This window comes from Hyperolius riggenbachi, chromosome 10 (genome assembly GCF_040937935.1).
Source record: "Hyperolius riggenbachi isolate aHypRig1 chromosome 10, aHypRig1.pri, whole genome shotgun sequence".
In the NCBI taxonomy this organism is placed as follows: Eukaryota; Metazoa; Chordata; class Amphibia; order Anura; family Hyperoliidae; genus Hyperolius; species Hyperolius riggenbachi.
Window position 1 is genome coordinate 237,415,988 of NC_090655.1, and position 22,984 is coordinate 237,438,971.

The window sequence follows — 22,984 nt, forward strand, 5'->3', positions numbered from 1 at the left end:
CTGGCCTAGGGGAAAAATAAATAAAAAATAGGGAAATTTATTAGTAAAAAAATTAAATAACTATTTGTATTAAAGAAAATAAACACAGGGGGGAACAGACCCCATCAACAGGAAGCTCTGTTGGTGGGGAGTCAAGGGGGGGGATCACTTGTATGCTGTGTTGTGCGGCCCTGCAGCTTGACCTTAAAGAGGCGGTCCTCAAGAGCTTAAACAATACCAGTTAGGCCTAGTGCACACCAAAACCGCTAGCAGATCGTCAAAACGTTAGCGGTTTTGGGAGCAGAGAGCCGATATTTGCCGGGTGCACACTGAGTGGATTTTGTATGAGATCTGCCGGCCGCATCCGCATCAGCATCCGCGTGGCTAATGTATCTCTATGGGCTGGTGCACACCGGCGGTTTGAGGTTTTAAGCAAACCACAAACGTGCAGCAAGAGGCACGTTTGCGGCTTGCTAAAAACCTCAAACCGCCGGTGTGCACCAGCCCATAGAGATACATTAGCCATGCGGATTCGGCCGGCGGATCCGCCCGGTGTGCACTGGGCCTTACAGGCAGCTTTGTTGATCTATGTGGCTGCAGTAGTGTCTCAATGACACCCAAAACAAGCATGCAGCTAATCTTGTCAGATCTGACAATGATGTCAGAAACACCTTATCTGCTGCATGCTTGTTCACGGTCCATGGCTAAAAGTTTTAGAGGCAGAGGATCTGCAGGATAGCCAGGCAACTAATATTGCTTAAAAGAAAATAAATATGGCAGCCTTCATACCCCTCTCACTTCAGTTGCCTTTTAATTACTCACATGCTCCAGGCTCCAGCACTGCCCCTCTCACTGCTCTCCCTTTCTCTGGTTTCCTGTCCCCATGGTTTCTGCGGCACCTCCTATGACGTCATATGAGGCACCACCAGAAGATAGGACACTAACAGCAAACAGCGAGTAGTCAGTGCCTCACTGCCACTACTTGCTAGAGCCTGCCCTGAAGCACGTGTGTATCTGTGACAAGCCAACAAGTCCGCTCGCAACTCTGCAGGGCGGGAAGGGGTCCCCTCTGTGACAAGCCAACTAGTCCGCTCGCAACTCTGCAGGGTGGGAGGGGGGCCCCCAGCACCACAGTCGGCACTCAAAACTCCCTCCCAAACCAAGCAACACCCAAAACTACAACCCAAACTAAGCAGCCAGCACCCAAAGCAAGCTGCACCCAAACCTCCCACCCAAAGCAAGCAGCACCCAAACCTCCCACCCAAAGCAAGCAGCACCCAAACCTCCCACCCAAAGCAAGCAGCACCCAAAGCAAGCAGCACCCAAAACTCCCACCCAAAGCAAGTCCTCAATCGGGCATGCTTGTTGCAGCATCTGACGCAGAGATGGATTAAATGTAATGGGGCCCAAGGCAAGGATTTGGGACCCGCTTGTGTTGTGATCCATTTGGTAAATTGAAGAAAAGAAGAGAGGTCGAAGAAGATAGCAGGTGGGACCCTTGTCACCCACTAGGCCCCAGGCAACTGCCTGGGTTACCTGGTTGTTGATCCTGCTATGATTTGACATGAAGTTTTATCGTGTGTACATGTCCAAACTGCTCCCAAGCGGGGATTGGTTTTCCCATGATAACTTTGGAAAATCGATCTCGTTATTGATTGGAAACAGATTGGATAAGTCGGAAATACATTGATTTGCGTGCACCAAGCATAAACACATATTTTAAGTAGGAAAATACAAATATTTACACATATCTCTGTACATCAGTCCTGAAAGAGGGACAAACGAGGAAGAAAGAGGGACAGAGGGATCGGGTTGCCAAAGAGGGACTGTCCCTCCAAAAAAAAGGGACAGTTCGGAGCTTTGCTACTAAGTCTGTCAGTGCGCCTGCTTGTTCTAGATCTAGTGCAATCACCATCAACCTGACTTTCAAACTGGACCTCCATCAAATCTGACCATCGGGTTCCAAGTCTGCAGACCCCAATTAATCCAGGAATGTCATCTAGCACAACACCCAAGGAGATCAAGGAGCTCGCTTTATATACGTATCACACAGCCAAGGTTATTTAAAGTGGACCTGAACTCAGAACTTCCTCACTGCTCTAAAAGGTATGCAACAGCATAATAACCTTTAATTAACCTCCCTGGCGTTCCATTTCCCCAGGATTTCTGTGCAAAAAGTGATCCAATTAATTTTCATAACCTTTTCTTCCCTGTAACTTGCAAAAATGTGTCAAGCAAGGATCTAGTATACAGTGCAGGAGAGTATTAAAGTGTATGCTTGTCAATACTGTTCACAGCATGTTTTGTATTGACGTGTATAACCATTAATACCGCTAGAGAGCTAAAGAAAAACATTTCTTTGTTACAGCTGATACAAATCCTGCAATAAATCTGCTGTGTGTCTACTTCCTGCTTTCATGGGGGCTTTGCTATTCACCAGCAAAGTCAGCACAAAATTACGCAAAAAACACGAAATTAATAATGATTCCAATTACACATTAAATAACGATTTTCCCAAAATTTTGCATTACGATTACACTTTGTAATTGTGAATTTCTATGCAAAATCACGTCTATGCGAAGTTTGTGTTCATCACTAAACCGCATATATGTGTGATGTTCACTCTGAAAGTCTAACATGATGTTAGCAGCAACGTAACTTACCAATGAGAACATTATTTGCTTATAATCTTCTGAGTCCTGACAGTCTAACCAGACAGCACATATTGAGTGATACTTATCGAATTGATCTTTGCGCTCAATAGTAATATTTCTTCTATCGAATCGTGTGGAGTTTTTCAATATATTTTGTAATAAAGAATATTAATAAGGTTACATATATATAGCCAATACAGTTTAGGGATGACAGGTTCTCAATCTATCACATAATCATAGAAGCCTTCTGTTTTTGCAAGTTTTAACCACTCAATGACAACTCGACGTTTATAAACGTCCAGTGTATTTGTGTAGAGTGCACCATCAGTTTGTTACTAATTGAGGCACATATGGTATCATTTTAACCGAGACGAGTTGTAGAATACATTTTGGTGTGTCTTAAAGCTTGGACACACATCACATAAAAAAAATAGGTACGGACAAACTCAATTCAACATTAAAAAAGTCAATTTCTAAATTATGATCAAATTTGGGAAAGTTTTAGCAAAACTACAAGAGACGTATGTAGTAACATTTTAACCGTGATAAGTAATAGAATAGCGTTTAAAAAGTTTTAGGGTTGAGGCCCATGTCTTGTGTATTCTTTTTAGTCACAAACTGAATCAAGGGCAATTGCCTATTTGTATAGGCTGTACCAAAATAAAAGACTTGTAAAATGAAAACAAAGTGACAGAATATGAAAGAAACAACATATATTGTTACGAAGTAGAGGAGGCACTCCTACTGTAGAAAATGGTGATGTGCCACGGCTGTCCGTTGACCAAACGGATATCTAGCAGACGAAAATTGAAGCCGGCACCATCAAAGTAACGTATATGCTCTTTTATTGAATCATAATCAGTATGATCTGTTACATAGAATGCGACGTTTCGGGGAGCACCCCTTTCTCAGGCAAGTGACAGACTGAATAAACATACAAGTTTAGTGCAGGATATATATACACACTCCACCAATACATACAGCCAATCAACAGCCTGAGAAAAACAGGCAAATCACAGGTCCTGTTACTACATGCGGACCTGATAGAAAACTTGTGGAGAAAGAGGGAACCAATAGAGACAGTACAAACTCACCCCCATGATGTCAGCCATGAAAACGCCGCTCCACCGCAGTCCCGGGGCCGCCAGACGCCATCTGTGGCAAGGATCCACCCACCGAAGGCGGGCCGAGCCCCCACATTGGTGCGCGACTCAGAGCGACGTCACGTGGACAGCCAGTGATTGGCTGTACACTGCTTGAGGCAAAGCGTGGAGCGCAGGAGTGTACTTCCGCACGGCAAAGAGTTTGCACATGCGTCCGTCACTCCAGCGCCTCGACGTCACCCCAAAGGCGCCGCCCATATCGCGCAACCATGGCAACAGACGCCATCGGACGCTGCAGCAGCGGGAACACGGCCAACAGGGCATGGAGACGGCCGGTGCTGTATAGAAATGAATGGCTGCATGCATAGCAATATAACAAAATATAACCATTCCAAATCTATGTGGGACACAGATCAACCTCAAAAGACGTGGTACCAAATTTTACAGAAAAAAGAATGGAGCAGGTCACCTGTACCAAGGTGGTCCCAGCACTTAAAGGGAAATAGGAAAACCATAGTATAAGTCATAGCAACGGCGTCAGATCATATTCTCTGTTGAGGCCCCTGGGATCAAGAGAATCCATCATTAGGTCTCCTTATTTTGTTCACCCACACTCAGGCAAACAGTATCCCATTCAGGGATGCTATAACTGCGACTCCCAATATGTAGTCTATTTGCTTAAGTGCCCTTGTGGCCTAATTTATGTGGGTCAAACTACCTCTAAATTTAAAGTGAGACTCTCTTCTCACAAGTCAGCTATCCGTAACAAACTTATTGAACAGGCTGTTCCAGCTCACTTTGTCCAATGTGGTCACAGTGTTAATCAGCTCCGATGCCAGATCATTGAGGAGGGTATCTCACCCATGACTAGAGGTGGCAGTAGGATTAAAAAATTGCTCTCCAGGGAGGCCTATTGGATCAGGACACTTGATTGTCTTGATCCCAGGGGCCTCAACAGAGAATATGATCTGACGCCATTGCTATGACTTATACTATGGTTTTCCTATTTCCCTTTAAGTGCTGGGACCACCTTGGTACAGGTGACCTGCTCCATTCTTTTTTCTGTAAAATTTGGTACCACGTCTTTTGAGGTTGATCTGTGTCCCACATAGATTTGGAATGGTTATATGTTGTTATATTGCTATGCATGCATCCATTCATTTCTATACAGCACCGGCCATCTCCATGCCCTGTTGGCCGTGTTCCCGCTGCTGCAGCGTCCGATGGCGTCCGTTGCCATGGTTGCGCGATATGGGCGGCGCCTTTGGGGTGACGTCGAGGCGCTGGAGTGACGGACGCATGTGCAAACTCTTTGCCGTGCGGAAGTACACTCCTGCGCTCCACGCTTTGCCTCAAGCAGTGTACAGCCAATCACTGGCTGTCCGCGTGACGTCGCTCTGAGTCGCGCACCAATGTGGGGGCTCGGCCCGCCTTCGGTGGGCGGATCCTTACCACAGATGGCGTCTGGCGGCCCCGGGACTGCGGTGGAGCGGCGTTTTCATGGCTGACATCATGGGGGTGAGTTTGTACTGTCTCTATTGGTTCCCTCTTTCTCCACAAGTTTTCTATCAGGTCCGCATGTAGTAACAGGACCTGTGATTTTCCTGTTTTTCTCAGGCTGTTGATTGGCTGTATGTATTGGTGGAGTGTGTATATATATCCTGCACTAAACTTGTATGTTTATTCAGTCTGTCACTTGCCTGAGAAAGGGGTGCTCCCCGAAACGTCGCATTCTATGTGACAGATCATACTGATTATGATTCAATAAAAGAGCATATACGTTACTTTGATGGTGCCGGCTTCAATTTTCGTCAACATATATTGTTACCTTAGAAACTTGAAATTTTAACCTTTTGCCGACCGCGTCAAGCCGATGGGCGTGGCCGCGGCAGCAGCCCCAGGACCGCCTAACGCCAATTGGCGTAAAGTCCTGGGGTTTTGAATGAGATCGCGCGCATCTCATTCTCGGAAGGCGGAGCTCCGCCCCCTCTTCAGTCTCCGATTGGCTATTGCCGCTCGGGAGACTGTTAGACGGCGTAATCGCTGTCTAATTACCCGTACAGTGATGCGATCAGCAGCAGCGCTGTACTGGGGACAGCCGTGTGACACGGCTGTCCCCTCCTGAGCCACGGAGGTGATCGGCTGTTATAGGCTGAAGCCTATGACAGCTGATCACAGGGATTGGCCGGCGGGGGGAGGGAGGGGGGTATACAACAGGGGGAAAAAAACACAGTTTTTATTTAAAAAAAACAAACAAAAAACAAACACAAATAAACAAACAAACACTGGGGGGGGGAGGGGTGATCAGACCCCACCAACAGAGAGCTCTGTTGGTGGGGAGAAAAGGGGGGAGGAATCACTTGTGTGCTGTGTTTTGCGGTCCTGCAGCTTGGCCTTAAAGCTGCAGTGGCCAATTTAATGAAAATGTGCCTGGTCTTTAGGGGGTTTAACACAGCAGTCCTCAAGAGGTTAAATATGTATGTCATGAGGGTATATTACTATTATTTTTTGCAAATAAGGTCTTATAATCATCAATAGCATACAATGAGAAAACAAAAACCAAAAACAGATAAAAGACACCTTTATTTTCAAATACAATATTGTCACCATACATTGTGCTAGGAACATAAACTAAATGTTGTTATAACCAGGATGAATAAGCAAATAAAATGTGTGGGTTTAACTTATAGTTAGCACTGTTCATTGTAAAGCTATAATGGAGGTACATGGAGAAATAGTATGTTTTTCAGGGGTTTTTTCTCTACTTTTCCCTTTAAAATGCATTGAAAATAAGGTAATTACTAAACAGACGTATCACACACTAAAAGCCTAATTGGTCCTGAAAAAAGACAATAGATAGATCATTTAGGTGTGTTTAGGAGCCATAAAGTTATTGGCGAACGAATAGGAGCAGTGCTGATTTGTTTCAATTCATTTGGTCCTGAAGTGGTTAAAATGCTGAGATATTGATTTCCCTAGGAGCAAATGACTTCAAAGTTCTTTACTCTTTGCTTACATTGTTTAAAGGGATACTGTAGTGGGGGGGGGGGGGGGGGGGGGGGGTCGGGGAAAAATGAGTTGAAGTTACCCGGGGCTTCTAATGGTCCCCCGCAGGCATCCTGTGCCCATGCAGCCACTCACCGATGCTCCGGCCCCGCCTTGTGGTTCACTTCTGGAATTTCAGACTTTAAAGTCTGAAAGCCACTGCACCTGCATTGCAGTGTCCTCGCTTTCCCTTGATGTTACCAGGAGTGCATGGCGCAGACCATACTGGGCCTGCGCAGTACGCTCCTGGTGCCATCAGCGGGAGTGAGGACACGGCAACGCAGGCGCTGTGATTTTCAGACTTTAAAGTCTGAAATTCCAGAAGTGAACCACAGGCGGGGCAGAAGCATTGGCGAGTGGCTGCGCGGGCACAGGATGCCTGCGGGGGACCATTAGAAGCCTCAAGTAACTTCAACTCATTTTCCCCCGACCCCTCTACAGTATCCCTTTAATTATCCATGAATAACCAGATAAAAGTGTCTTTAGGGCATATCGCCCTGATAAAGCATTTTACTGCTGCTCTTTGCAAATAGATACGCTGACTCCTGTTTTCTTAAAGTGGACCTGAACTCTTGCACAGGACACAAGAAAAACATAACAGAAATGCACCCTGTATGTATTTAAAGAGACACTGAAGCATCCAGAAAATGCAGTTTTTATTTTATAATGTTGTTAGGCATGAATGTCCCCTCTGAAACGCCGCTTCCCCGCGGCTGAAATCTCAATTAATCCCCCTCAAACCACAGGGCAAAATCCACAACTTTTCTGGTAGTGGTTTTTGCTGTCTGGAGAGGCAGAGCTTTGGGCTGTAGCTCTGCCTCCATGTGCGTCAATCTGCACTGATCGCCGCCTCTCCCCTGCCCTCTCAGTGAAAGAAGACAGAGGGGCGGGGAGAGGCGGAGATCCGTGCAGATTGACGGATTAGAGGCAGAGCTACTGCTCAAAGCTCTGTCTCTATGCGGAAGCAATCCCGAATCCTCCCCAGGGGATTCAGGGGGATAACTGAGATTTCAGCCGAGGTGATGCAGCGTTTCAGATGGGGCATTCATGCCTAACAACATTGTAAAATAAAAACTGCGTTTTCTGGAGACTTCAGAGTCTCTTTGAAGAGTTTAGCCTGTGTAATTCCCCCATCATTTGTGTCTAATCACTAGTTGTAATTTGATCTCTCCCCTGTGTCACATGACTGCCTATGGCAGATAAGACAATTTGAAAGCACAGGCTGTTTACAATATGTCTGCTTCCATGAATAGGTAGCTGTCCCCTGTACAGGTTAGATAGGTAGCTGTCCCCTGTATAGATTAGATAGGTAGCTGTCCCCTGTATAAGATAGGCAGCTGTCCCCCCAGTATAGATTAGATAGGTAGCTGTCCCCTGTACAGGTTAGATAGGTAGCTGTCCCCTGTATAGATTAGATAGGTAGCTGTCCCCTGTATAAGATAGGCAGCTGTCCCCCCAGTATAGATTAGATAGGCAGCTGTCTCCCCAGTATAGATTAGAAAGGTAGGTTCCCCCAGTATAGATTAGCTAGGTAGGTTCCCCAGTATAGATTAAATAGGCAGCTGTCCCCAGTATAGATTAGATAGGTAGCTGTCCCCCAGTATAGATTAGATAGGTAGCTGTCCCCCCAGTATAGATTAGATAGGTAGCTGTCCCCCCAGTATAGATTAGATAGGTAGCTGTCCCCCTGTATAGATTAGATAGGTAGCTGTCCCCCCAGTATAGATTAGATAGGTAGCTGTCCCCCTGTATAGATTAGATAGGTAGCTGTCCCCCTGTATAGATTAGATAGGTAGCTGTCCCCCCAGTATAGATTAGATAGGTAGCTGTCCCCCAAGTATAGATTAGATAGGTAGCTGTCCCCCTGTATAGATTAGATTGGTAGCTGTCCTCCTGTATAGATTAGATAGGTAGCTCTTCCCCCAGTATAGATTAGATAGGTAGCTGTCCCCAGTATAGATTAGATAGGTAGCTGTCCCCCCAGTATGATTAGATAGGTAGCTGTCCCCCTGTATAGATTAGATAGGTAGTTGTCCCCCCAGTATAGATTAGATAGGTAGCTGTCCCCCTGTATAGATTAGATAGGTAGCTGTCCCCCCAGTATAGATTAGATAGGTAGCTGTCCCCCTGTATAGATTAGATAGGTAGCTGTCCCCCTGTATAGATTAGATAGGTAGTTGTCCCCCCCAGTATAGATTAGATAGGTAGCTATCCCCCCCAGTATAGATTAGATAGGTAGCTGTCCCCCTGTATAGATTAGATAGGTAGCTGTCCCCCAGTGGCGTAGCTAAGGAGCTGTGGGCCCCGATGCAAGTTTTACAATGGGGCCCCCGAGCACTCTATACATAACAATTGATACGGCGCCCCAAAACCTGCCAATGGCAACTACAGTGTCAGAGGTGCAAGAAGGGGATGGGGAACAGTGTGTTAATGATTACCACTATTCAAAGTATCTATAGAAGTGATTATTATGAGCACAGGACCAATAGAGAGCTAATACTGTAGTTGAAGGAGGGCCCTATGGGGCCCCTCTGGCCCAAGGGCCCCGATGCGGTCGCTACCGCTGCACCCCCTATTGCTACGCCCCTGCTGTCCCCCCAGTATAGATTAGATAGGTAGCTGTCCCCCCAGTATAGATTAGATAGGTAGCTCTCCCCCTGTATAGATTAGATAGGTAGCTGTCCCCCCAGTATAGATTAGATAGGTAGCTGTCCCCAGTATAGATTAGATAGGTAGCTGTCCCCCCAGTATAGATTAGATAGGTAGCTGTCCCCTGTATAGATTAGATAGGTAGCTGTCCCCCCAGTATAGATTAGATAGGTAGCTGCCCCCCCCCCCAGTATAGATTAGATAGGTAGCTGTCCCCCTGTATAGATTAGATAGGTAGCTGTCCCCCCAGTATAGATTAGATTAGATAGGTAGCTGTCCTCCTGTATAGATTAGATAGGTAGCTGTCCCCCTGTATAGATTAAATGAGTAGCTGTCCCCCTGTATAGATTAGATAGGTAGCTGTCCCCCTAGTATAGATTAGATAGGTAGCTGTCCCCCTGTATTGATTAGATAGGTAGCTGTCCCCAATATAGATTAGATAGGTAGGTTCCTCCAGCAGGTAGCCAGCCTGCTGCCCATTTCTCGCTGGCCGCCGCTCCGTTACCTCCTGGAGTCGGCGGCCCATCCTGTACAAAAGTCCGTTCCCCTGATGCTCTTCGCATGTCCGGCGCCATGGCATGCAGCAGTAATGTGAACAACACAGCAGAGCAGCTCCGACTTAGAAGGCGGGTATACAGGAAGTACTTCCTGTATGCTCGATGTTACTGAGGGAGCAGCTCTGCTGTGTTCATTCACATCATTGTTGCATGCCATGGCGCCAGGCATGCGAAGAGCATTAGGGGAACGGACTTTTGTGCAGGACGGGCCGCCGACTCCAGGAGGTAACGGAGCGCCGGCCAGCAATTAAAACCCCTCCATTCGGGCGGAGCAAGGGATTGATAGAGCACTCATACAAGGAGAGAGGGCAGGCAGTGCAAACTTACAGTGGGAGGGGGCGGAGCCGGGAGCATGGCCGCGGGCCAAAATCAATGTTAATTAAGAAAGCACTTGCGGGCCAACTTTTCTGGCGCTGAGGGCCTAATTTGGCCTGCGGGCCAGAGTTTGACACATGTGCTCTAAGGGCTCCAGGGCCTACTCATTGAGAGTCCATACTGCCAACCAGTGGTGCTCAGCAGAGCTCGAATATTCGAGTAGCTCGAATATTCGAGCTCTTTTTCAGGTATTCGAGCTCCGAATAGCTGGAGCTATTCGAATGGGCTATCCGAGTACACTCGAATAGCCCATTCACTATTCGAGCTATTCGAGCAACCCGGCGCTATTCGAGCTCGGTACCGAGCTCGAATAGCGTCATAGCCCAGATTGATGTCCTTAGAGCCAATCAGAGGGCTCCCAGGCCCTCTGACGGCAGCCAATCACAGAGGGGGACCCTGGCCAGCCCCTACCCTATAAATAGCGGCCGCCATGTTCCGTTTCTCCGTGCTTGCCTGAGACTTGTACAGAGAGAGAGTTGCTCCTTTGTGCTTTGGCTTAGCAAGAGCTCTATTGTGGTCATTTACCTAGCGTTTTTGCTCACATACACCTCTATTGTTGTTAGTTAGATAGACATTGTATTTTAGTTAGTAGCTTGTGTGTTACATTAGAGACAGGCAGCTGCTGCAAGCTTACAGGTTTAGGCCTCAGGGGGGCCTTGCCTCTGTGGGCAGCTGTCCTCTGTTTATTTCTCTCATCTATACCAGTATTTCTGCTGTCCTTTACTAATAGTATTGTAGTTATACTGTACTAGGAGTAGGACACTCACTGACTGTCACTGTTTATAGGCTACTAGCTAGCTCCTGCGTGTGTGCACTCACTCACTGTCTGTGTGTACACACACTCTATTTCCTTCTGATTACTGATAGATTATTGTTAGTTAGTTGTACTTACTTACTACTTACTCTTACTGTACCCGTAGGGACACTCACTGTCACTGTTCATATAGGCTACTAGCTCCTGCGTGTGCGCACTGCACTCACTGTCTGAGTGTACACACACAACACACACTCTATTTCCTTCTGATCGCTGATTGATTATCGTAATTAGTTAGTTGTACTTACTGTTACTACTTACTCTTACTGTACTAGGAGTCTAGGACACTCAGTCACTGTCCATAGGCTACTAGCTCCTGCGTGCGTGCACTCACTGTCTGAGTGTACACACACCCACACTCCATTTCCTTCTGATCGCTGATTGATTATCGTAATTAGTTAGTTGTACTTACTGTTACTACTTACTCTTACTGTACTAGGAGTCTAGGACACTCAGTCACTGTCCATAGGCTACTAGCTCCTGCGTGCGTGCACTCACTGTCTGAGTGTACACACACCACCCACACTCTATTTCCTTCTGATCGCTGATTGATTATTGTAATTAGTTAGTTCTACTTACTGTTACTACTTACTCTTACTGTACTAGGAGTCTAGGACACTCAGTCACTGTGTTCATAGGCTACTAGCTCCTGCGTGCGTGCACTCACTGTCTGAGTGTACACACACCCACACTCCATTTCCTTCTGATCGCTGATTGATTATTGTAATTAGTTAGTTCTACTTACTGTTACTACTTACTCTTACTGTACTAGGAGTCTAGGACACTCAGTCACTGTGTTCATAGGCTACTAGCTCCTGCGTGCGTGCACTCACTGTCTGAGTGTACACACACTAAATTTACTTGTGATTACTACTGATTATTGTAACTGCTAGTTGTACTTCCTGACTGTTACTACTTACTTACTGTACTAGGGGACACTCACTCAGTCACCTCACCAACCAACCCACTCCATTAAAGTACCCCACTTTTCACCCGCCCTTTTAAAAAACTTTTGTCTATACGCCCAAAACATTGAAGATGTCTGGAAGTGGCAGCCAGCGCGGTTTGGGCAAGGGGAAGGGCAGCAAGGGAATCAGGAGGAGAGGGAGCAGCATTGTGGCAAGCCGCGGCCGCAGGCGCGCCACCATGCACAGTTCCGCAGCAGCAGCAGCAGCGTCAGTGGCTAACATTCCTCCCATAGCCACTGGCCGTGGACGCCTTGGGCGCCGCCCAGCAGGAGCATCTGCAACTCACGCTGCAGAGACACAGCAGCAGCAGCGTGTAGCACCTGCTCCCATTTTCCTCCAGCCGGGTCGGAAACGTCCCATTGAGGAAAAGGATGCAGACACTGTGGTGCAACTCATGACGGAGGATGAGCAGCCCGCCATCAGCTCTGCATCCGAGGCCTCCACCCTCACCACCACCACCACCACCACCACCACCCCTGTTCGCAGCAGCCGCCCAGCAGGGCCTGGGGAGGAGGCCAGTTCACCATCAGTCGCCGACCTGTCACTCAGCAGTCTTTTTACCCCAGGCACCATCAGGGTATTGTCTGCTGTTGTTGGCGATTTTGAGGAGGAGATGCTGATGGGCACTTTGGGGGAGGAGGGATTGGACAGCAAGACTGTGGCGACAGTCAAGCGTCCCATCCATGCATCAGGAGAGGAGTTTGGGGGGTCATCATCCCAGCAGGACATGTTTCAGGAGGGGCATGATGATGATGACCCGGTGACAGACAGAGACTGGGTGCCACCACCTCCAGGGGATGTCGTCCTCAGCAGCTCTGAGGAGGAGGAGGAGGATGCGCTTGTGGGCCTTGCAAGGAGGCGCATCATTGCAAGCATTGGCAGCGTCCCACAGCCTGCTGGTGTCTCAGGCTCAGCAGCAGCAGCAGCAGCATCAGCCAGTACCACCACCAGCCGCACCCAAGCCCCCCCCCCCAACCACCACAGGGAGACAGGCAGCAGCGCTTCCATGCCGTAGGGGGAAGTTTCTGTCACCAATCTGGCGGTTTTTCACCATGCCCACTGTGTACAGCAAGTACGCCACTTGCAACCACTGTCAGCGGAAGTTGAGCAGAGGTGCAGACCCCTTAAAGTTCAGCACCAGCTCGCTCATCAACCACCTTGCGGCTAAACATTTCCACCAGCATGAGGAGTTCCAGAGGCTGAAGGCATCTGCTGCTGGCAGTGGCACCACACCCATCACTGCACAGCCTTCAGCAGCAGCAGCAGCAACAGCAGCCACCCGCCCTCCTGCTCCTCCAGCAGCACCAGCAGGAGTGCGGAAACGCACTGCTCCTCCCCCCTCTGCAACTCCTGCCGCCGACACTGAGGCCTGTTCTGGCAGCCAGTCCTCAGTGGCCTCCTCTGCTGTGTCTGCTGATTCCCGTGTCAGCAAAAGGCCATGCCAGAGCCTTTTGAGCGAGTCCTTCCAGGGGGTGGTTAGGGCTCTGCCTCCCAGCAGCCGTCGCGTGCGGCAGCTGAACGGCTTGCTGGCACGGGCCATGTGCTCCCAACTCCTGCCGTACACGCTCGTGCAGGAGGGGAGCGACATTCGTGCGCTGCTTGCTTGCGCAGCCCCAGACTGGCAGCTCCCCAGCAGACACTTCTTTGCCCGCAAGGCCATTCCTGCACTGCACCGCTTTGTGATGGCCAATGTGGAGCGAGGGCTGGAGCACGCGGTTGGTGAAAGGGTCCACGTCACCATGGACTCCTGGAGCAGCCGCTTCGGGACAGGCCGCTACCTGTCCTTCACTGTCCACTGGGTCAGCTTGGTGGAAGGGGGTGAGGATGGGAGAGCAGCAGCGGGCACAGCAGCAGCAGCAACACAAAGGGTGGTGCCACCCCGCAGGGTCAGGGGAACTGCAGCAGGTTCCTCCGATCCTCTGCCATCCTCCGGCACACCTGGCCAAACCCCCCGCCTCAGCAGCAGCGTGAAGGCCCGCCACTGCCAAGCGCTGCTGCACTTGGTCAGCCTTGGGAAGACCAAGCTGACGGCAACCCATGTGTTGGCCAAACTCCAGGAGCAGGAGAGGATTTGGCTGACCCCCAGAGGCCTCAGAGTCGGAGAGGTGGTGGCCGACAATGGGGCCAATCTGGTTGCCGCAATAGACAGGGGAAACCTGACCCACATCCCCTGTCTTGCCCACGTGCTGAACCGGGTGGTGCAGAAGTTCCTGCGCACCTACCAGGGGATGGGCGAACTGCTGGAAACGGCAAGGAATGTTGTGCGTCACTTCCGGCGCTCGGCTGCAGCCTGTGCGAGCCTGGAAGACGTGCAAAAGGAGCTGGATCTGCCACGCCATCGGCTGATCCTTGACGTTCCGACTCGCTGGAACTCCACCCTGGCGATGTTGGAGCGTCTGGTTGAACAGAGGCACGCTGTCAAACAGTACCTTGCCCTGGCCACTGTTTTCGCAGCTCAGAGAAGGGACAAGACCAGCAACATCCCGTCCATCGTCCCCGATGATGACTGGAGGCACATGCAGCAGGTGTGCTTAGTGCTGGCTCCCTTCCTGCAGGCCACAAACATGGTGAGCAGGGACCATGCTATGGTCTGCGAGTGGGTGCCCCTGGTTTCTCTGCTGAACAGGGCCCTCGATGCTTTGCTGGAACAGGGAGCGGCAGCCTTGGACCAGCAGGAGCGGCAACCAGCTGCGCAGTCCACCTCTGAGGGGGAGGAGGAGGAGGACTTGGTGGAGGTCCCTGACCTGGCTGCTGATGAGGGGGATCAGCACAGCGCAGCTGAGTTGGTGCGGGAGTGGAGAGAGGATGAGGCGGCAGAGGAGGAGGATGAGGACAGCACTGACGTCGATGTGCCAGCACACGTGGCCCGCCTCTTCCCAATGGCAGCGCACATGCTGACGTGCCTGCGCAGGGACCCCAGGGTGATCCAGATGAAGCAGAGGGAGGACATCTGGATCAGCATGATGTTGGACCCACGCCTCAAGGGGAAGTTGAGCCAGTTCCTGCCGCCTGCAGGAGGAGACCCAGCGCAACAAATAAGGAGCTTGCAGCAGGCCCTTGTTGAGCGCTTGGAGGAAGCCTTCCCCCAGCCTTCCACCCCCACTGTCCAGCAGCAAGCACAGAGGCAGCAGCAGGTGCCTGCATCCAGCAGCAGCAAGCGCCCCACAGACCTGCTGTCTCTCAGCCACGAGCTCTACAGGACTGTAGAGGCTCCGGCAGCAGTGACTAGAGAGGAGATGCATGCAGCAGCATCCTCCTCCGGTCACAGCCAGCGCCTGACCCGCATGGTGGCTGACTACATGGGGTCGTACAGCGGGCTTGACAGCGATGCCCCTGTTGATCCCATGGAGTATTGGGTCAAGCGCATGGAGATCTGGAGCGAGCTGGCGCAGTACGCCCTGGAAGTGCTGTCCTGCCCCCCTTCCAGCGTGCTGTCCGAGCGCTGCTTCAGTGCAGCTGGTGGCGTGGTCACCGAGAAACGCTCACGTCTGTCTCACAAGTCTGTGGACAGACTGACGTTTCTCAAGATGAACCAGGCGTGGGTGGAAGGCGAGTTCCTGGCCCCTGTTGTCGGCGAGAGGGGGACATGAACTGGCTGCCGGAACCATCGTTAATGTGCCTTACCACCCTTTACCACCTCCTGGCTCCTGCTCACTAAGCCAGCCTGGTTCACTTTGACTATTACGTCGCCTGCAGCCACACATTTTACACCTACAGTGGGCTGCTGTGTACTGCCCTTCTGCTGTCTGTCTGTGTTTCCCACTGCCAGGGTACACAGAATTACCTTCTTCTGCTGCCACTCTGCCACCAGCTATTACGTCAAACAATAGCTATATTGGTTGCAAAACCAAAACCAAACAAACCATTAAAAAAAAAAAAAGGTTTAATTTTTCTGAGGTGCCCGGGTTGAAAACTGTGTTGTCCCAGTTGTGTATTGGACACAATGTGGGCTGCACGACCGCTGTCTGGGACCTCCTGTTGTGTTTATTTACAGCCCTGGTATCACCGCTAGGTACCAGGGCTATTATGTCACGCTGCCTACCTGCTGCCACACTCACACTGCTCCTCCATACCTCCTCCTGCTGCTGCTGCTGCTGTCTGTCTGTGTTTCCCACTGCCAGGGTACACTACACAGATGATTTACCTTCTGCTGCCACTCTGCCACCAGCTATTACGTCAAACAATAGCTGCTCACATTACTCCTCCATTCCTCCTGCTGCTGTTGCTGTCTGTCTGTGTTTCCCACTGCCAGGGTACACAGAATTACCTTCTGCTGCCACTCTGCCACCAGCTATTACGTCAAACAATAGCTATATTGGTTGCAAAACCAAAACCAAACAAACCATTAAAAAAAAAAAAAAAGGTTTAATTTTTCTGAGGTGCCCGGGTTGAAAACTGTGTTGTCCCAGTTGTGTATTGGACACAATGTGGGCTGCACGACCGCTGTCTGGGACCTCCTGTTGTGTTTATTTACAGCCCTGGTATCACCGCTAGGTACCAGGGCTATTATGTCACGCTGCCTACCTGCTGCCACACTCACACTGCTCCTCCATACCTCCTCCTGCTGCTGCTGCTGCTGTCTGTCTGTGTTTCCCACTGCCAGGGTACACTACACAGATGATTTACCTTCTGCTGCCACTCTGCCACCAGCTATTACGTCAAACAATAGCTGCTCACATTACTCCTCCATTCCTCCTGCTGCTGTTGCTGTCTGTCTGTGTTTCCCACTGCCAGGGTACACAGAATTACCTTCTGCTGCCACTCTGCCACCAGCTATTACGTCAAACAATAGCTATATTGGTTGCAAAACCAAAACCAAACAAACCATTAAAAAAAAAAAAAAAGGTTTAATTTTTCTGAGGTGCCCGGGTTGAAAACTGTGTTGTCCCAGTTGTGTATTGGACACAATGTGGGCTGCACGACCGCTGTCTGGGACCTCCTGTTGTGTTTATTTACAGCCCTGGTATCACCGCTAGGTACCAGGGCTATTATGTCACGCTGCCTACCTGCTGCCACACTCACACTGCTCCTCCATACCTCCTCCTGCTGCTGCTGCTGCTGTCTGTCTGTGTTTCCCACTGCCAGGGTACACTACACAGATGATTTACCTTCTGCTGCCACTCTGCCACCAGCTATTACGTCAAACAATAGCTGCTCACATTACTCCTCCATTCCTCCTGCTGCTGTTGCTGTCTGTCTGTGTTTCCCACTGCCAGGGTACACAGAATTACCTTCTGCTGCCACTCTGCCACCAGCTATTACGTCAAACAATAGCTATATTGGTTGCAAAACCAAAACCAAACAAACCATTAAAAAAAAAAAAAAAGGTTTAATTTTTCTGAGGTGCCCGGGTTGAAAACTGTGTTGTCCCAGTTGTGTATTGGACACAATGTGGGCTGCACGACCGCTGTCTGGGACCTCCTGTTGTGTTTATTTACAGCCCTGGTATCACCGCTAGGTACCAGGGCTATTATGTCACGGCGAGCTGCCTCCCTCATTGACTGCCTGCTGCCACACACTCATCCTCCTCCTCCTGCTGCTGAATTTACCTCCTGCTGTCTTTGTGTTTCCACTGCCAGGGAGCACATACAATGGCGCTTCCAACATGCGTGCGCCCACCAGCTATTTGTTACGCTCAAAAATAGCTGCATTTCTTTAAAAAAAAAATTGAAAAGAGAAATACGTGAAGAAGAAGAAGACGATATTGAAAAAGAAGGAGAAGGAGAAGAAGATGATGAAGAAGAAGATGAAAAAGAAGAAGAAGATGAAGAAGATGAAGAAGAAGAAGATGAAGAAGAAGAAGATGAAGAAGAAGAAGATGAAGAAGATGATGAAGAAGATGATGAAGAAGAAGAAGAAGAAGAAGATGAAGAAGATGAAGATGAAGAAGAAGATGAAGATGAAGAAGAAGAAGATGAAGAAGAAGAAGAAGAAGATGAAGAAGATGAAGAAGAAGAAGAAGATGAAGATGAAGAAGAAGAAGAAGATGAAGAAGATGAAGAAGAAGAAGAAGAAGAAGAAGATGATGAAGAAGAAGAAGAAGAAGAAGATGAAGAAGAAGAAGAAGAAGAAGACAATATAGAAGAAGAAGAAGAAGATATAGAAGAAGAAGATCTAGAAGAAGAAGAAGAAAGATAAAGAAGAAGAAGAACAAGTATATACAGTAACACTACTGAACAAAATTAAGGACACAACTTCTCTTTCCACATTTTTTTTTAAAGGAACATCCCCACATAATCACTTGCTGTTGTTACTTGGAAAAAAAGATGTTTCTTGCATCATTCACCCTCAAAACAAGTGTTGGAAGCTATTTAAGGCCAATTCGAATAGTCAGCTCGAATAGTGAGCTCGAATACCGACTCGAATAGTGAGCTCGAAGTCCGAGGTCGAATCGAATAGTAAAAATTATTCGACTCGAATATTCGACTGACCTCGAATAATTTACTATTCGAATTCGACCAAACTCGAATTTTAAAAAGGGGTATTTGAGCATCACTACTGCCAACGTTGAATCTGAGGTGTTGAACCTCATTATAAATTCTGTATTACAGGTTCTCAGGCCCAAATTTACATCACAGGAGCCTATAGGCATCCCTCAATGAACCTACAAACACCCACTGAACTGCACCACAAGTATGCTGGCTGGCCCAGCTGTCAATTCTCCCTTAGTTCCCTTGACCGTCATAAATAGCTACAGGTGCCCCTTAGTATTAGGTAGCTAGAGGTGCTCCCAGCTGAAGGGAGATGTGGTCAGTGGAATGCCGAGACCCAGGTGAGTAACCTCTCATTTACATTCCACTTGGGACTCTCCATAGGGAAGGAGTTAGGGGTGCTCTTGGGAGGGGATTGAGCGGCCATTTCATCATCAGGCACCTGTACATACGTGCCTACAGTGCCTTATAGTAAATCCATCCCTACAGATCCCGAGTTGTCACACTTGACAATGGAAATCATTAATTTTCCCAGCTGGGGACCTGTACCATCTAGTCAGTGTTTTATAGTTACTTTCCTAATTCAGTCATTCAAACAATGGTATACACCAATATACAGTTGGTACAAAATACAGAATCGGTACAAAATACAGAATTGGTAATTACAGTGTCAAAATGAATATGGATAAATATGTAACAAATTCCAAGTCACAAAAGGGTGAGAGAGCCCTGCCCTTGCGAGCTTACAATCTTATCAATTTGTCATAAATTAGCTAGCATCCCTGTTAGATCCTGGACAACCATGGAGAGCTGTATGAAGGAGAGGAAACCACTAAACTACCAGGAAAGGCTATGAGGGGGGATGGGGATTATTAGACTACCAGAGAAAGCTATTAGGGTGAAAGGAGGACCGCTAGACCACCATCGAAGGCTAAGAGGGTGGAAGGCGGGACCACTAGACAACCAAAGAAAGCTGTTAGGGTGTATGGGGACATAGTAGATTACCAGAGAAAGCTATTAAGGTAGAGGGAGGACCACTACTACTAATAACAGTTATATGGGGATAGGGAGACCACTAGACAAACATAGAAAGCTAGATGAAGTGGTGTGGGACTCCTAGACCACCAGGGAAAGCTACAAGGAGGAAGGGCGACCACAATAAAAAGCTATAAATGGGAAAAGGGAACCACTAGACCACCAGAGTCATCAACAGAGCCAATGAAAAGGGAGCAAAGGGGAGACTATAGGGGGGCGGTATAAATGGACGGACACTGCAATAGGGTGCGTAATATAGGGAATGCAGCAGGAAGATTATAGAGAGCTAATACAATAAAAAATACCATTTAGCTACCTCCTATAACTGTGCCACTTTTGAGATCACACCCCCTATGTTATAAAACAACTAATTACTGTTTCGATAAACCTTTCACGTTCCTTTTTTAACTGTAGAAATGTTCTTATTATCATTGCAGTACTGGGAGAAAACAGTGCACAATGCAGACAAACAGACTCATATCATCACCATACATTACAGCAGCAACAAAATGTAAGGTTTATATTAATTCCTTTTTTTGTATAGTGCTTATATTGTTGGACTCAAAGCGAGGCAGCCATTAGGGTGCACTCAGTAGGCAGTAGCAGTGTTAGGAAGTCTCGCCCAAATAACTCCTTACTGGTGCTTACTGAACAGGCAGAGCCAAGATTCGAACCCTGATCTCCTGTGTCAGAGGCAGAGCCCTTAACACACTATCCAGCCACCCAAGGTTTATGATAAATGGCATAAAAGTGTTTTTATTTACCTTTTATTTTAAAACAATAATGGGGGAGATCGGAGAAAAAGTTACATGGTTTGGTTTATAGAAAGAAACATTCATCCCCCAATTTTAACAAGAAATGCCACATTTGAACCCTTTTTTTTATTTTTCCTTTCAAAAACTTTTTATTGAGTTTTCAAAAATACAATACACATCAATAATGCACAATGATGCCTTTATTACAAGCAGAGAAGACAAATAACATTTATATTGTGCTCTTCTCCTGGCAGGCTGAAAGCACTTGAGTTACAGCCACTAGGGCACACTCAGCAGGCAGCAGCAGCGTTAGGGAGTCTTGCCTAAGGTCTCCTTACTGAACAGGTGCTAGCTTACTGAACAGGAAGAGCCGAGTTTTGAACCCAGGTCTCCTGTGTCAGAGGCAGAGCCCTTAACTAGTACACTATTCAGTTATCATAGTTTTAACCAATCAGTACAAAAGAATCTGCCACAAGAAACCTTGTTAATGGCGGTCAGATTAATACTAAGAACATACTAGAATGTATCCATTTCAATGTTGGGATACTGTATGGTCTACAAAATTGCATTCTACATGTTTAAAGTGTACCTGAGATGACATGTGATATGATGAGATAGACATACTGTATGTATATACAGTGGCAACAACACAGACACCTATGCTGTACTCCTTTTCCCTGCCTGAAAGAGATAATATTTCAGCAATGCAACTGACAGTTTTTCCCTCACTGATAAGTTACAACTAAAAAAAATACTTTCCTGGGACTCTTGAGACACTGCAATTGAGCAGAGAATATAAAACATTAAATCTAATTTGTAAAAGTTTATACAGGAAATAAAACTCCAGGATTCTAAAAAAAAGTCAATTTTAGGAGTAGGAGGACAGATCCAATTGTTTATCTCATAAGTTTATTTTCATCTCGGGTTCACTTTAAACTTATCTTAAAGCGGAATGAAAATCAGCATCTCTTCTTTGCTCTAAAAAAATATTTACAGCATATTATATACTACCACCAATTTTTTTTGTACTAGAACAGCATTCAATTAGTTAAATACAGAGCTTGAAAGTTCAGTGCAGAGAAATCTGGACGCATCCAAATTGTAGATAATGTTATCTTGTGTTTACTTTATTGTATCAAGTGAGGAATGTGACATTATCTGACTGTGCAGAAGCTCCTGGACACAGAGAGACACTGAAAACATTTCTGCCTTCAATACAACATGAATAAAACCAGTTATGAATAAAATGCAAAGGCAGCTATCAAAGCAAGAAACTGTACTTTTGGGAACTTGTAATTTCTAAATGAATAATAATACTTCTGCACAAATGTAAATATGATAACCGTATGGCATATATAAAGTAGGAAAACATGTTTTATTGAATATTATGTCAGGGTTTTATACCGCTTTAATCAATGAGAATACGAAGAAACAAAGACCAAATTAGGAGAGAACTTTGATTCGATTTTAAAACAACTTAACCTATATAAACCATAACCTGAGCCATACCCTAAACACTCATTACCCCTTCATTGGTCCACTCTCAACCTAAAAGGAGTATTTGTTTCTTACCAATTTTTATTTAGGTACTATAGGATAGTATGGGAGGGAAGGAGTTCATTTTAAATGTAATTGTGTGTCTTTTTGTTAAAATAATTGTATGTAGGTGTAATTTTACTATTTGGCTACATGATGTCCTCATTCATTTTTTTTTAAGAGTCCTGTAAGTGTACTATTACGCTTACAGGAAGTAAAGCATGTATGTGTAACTTTTTCCCCCCCATAATGATTGCGGCTTCACATTGAAGCCGGCGATCATAGCAGTGGGGACTTAGATCAATGTATGGGAACTGCTTTCCCATTCATTGATCTCTGGGCTAGCAGGTGGCAGCGAGTATGCGCAGGAATGCGCACACGAGTGAGTGGGAGCATGGACAGCGGCGGTCGCGGCAGGGATGCGTATGTCTACGCCGCAGGCATTGAAGCGAAGTCTGCCGGGGTATAGATATACTGTGTCCGGGCTCATAAGTAGTTAAAGTCAATGGCTGCTGACTTTAGCGGTTAACAGCAAAGCCCCCGTACATGCTAGAAACACCAAATTTGTAGGGTATGTTAAGGAGAACTGTGGGAACTTGTAGCTTTTGAGAAAATTGATTTTACATTTATGAGAGGAAAAAATACTTTGTAAATGTGGTTAAATGACAGATAATGTATCAACCTATTGGCAGTGTAAATTTACATAAAGTATATCAAAAGAAAGAACAGTGAATTTCATGATGGGGTTTCACGGTGGTCAGTATGCAGTGCGTAATGACCTCCTGGAAACTCAGTGGAAATGTGGCAACGCTTCATCCAGGGATTTCTATACAGCCACAATATGGCTGTATAAGGAACCCTGGCAACTTTATCTATTTTTTGGCCCATTAAAAGTTTTTTGTTTAGAGTGTGAGAAATAAAAGAAAAATGATGTGGGGTCCCCCCTCCCGAACCTCTTTAACCTCTTGTCCCCCATGCAGGCTGGGATAGCCAGAATGTGGAGCCCCAGACAGTCTGTGTGGTCCATGGTTTTGGGGGGGGGGTGGGGACTCTGGAAGAGAGAGGTGGCCAAGCCTCCTCTTT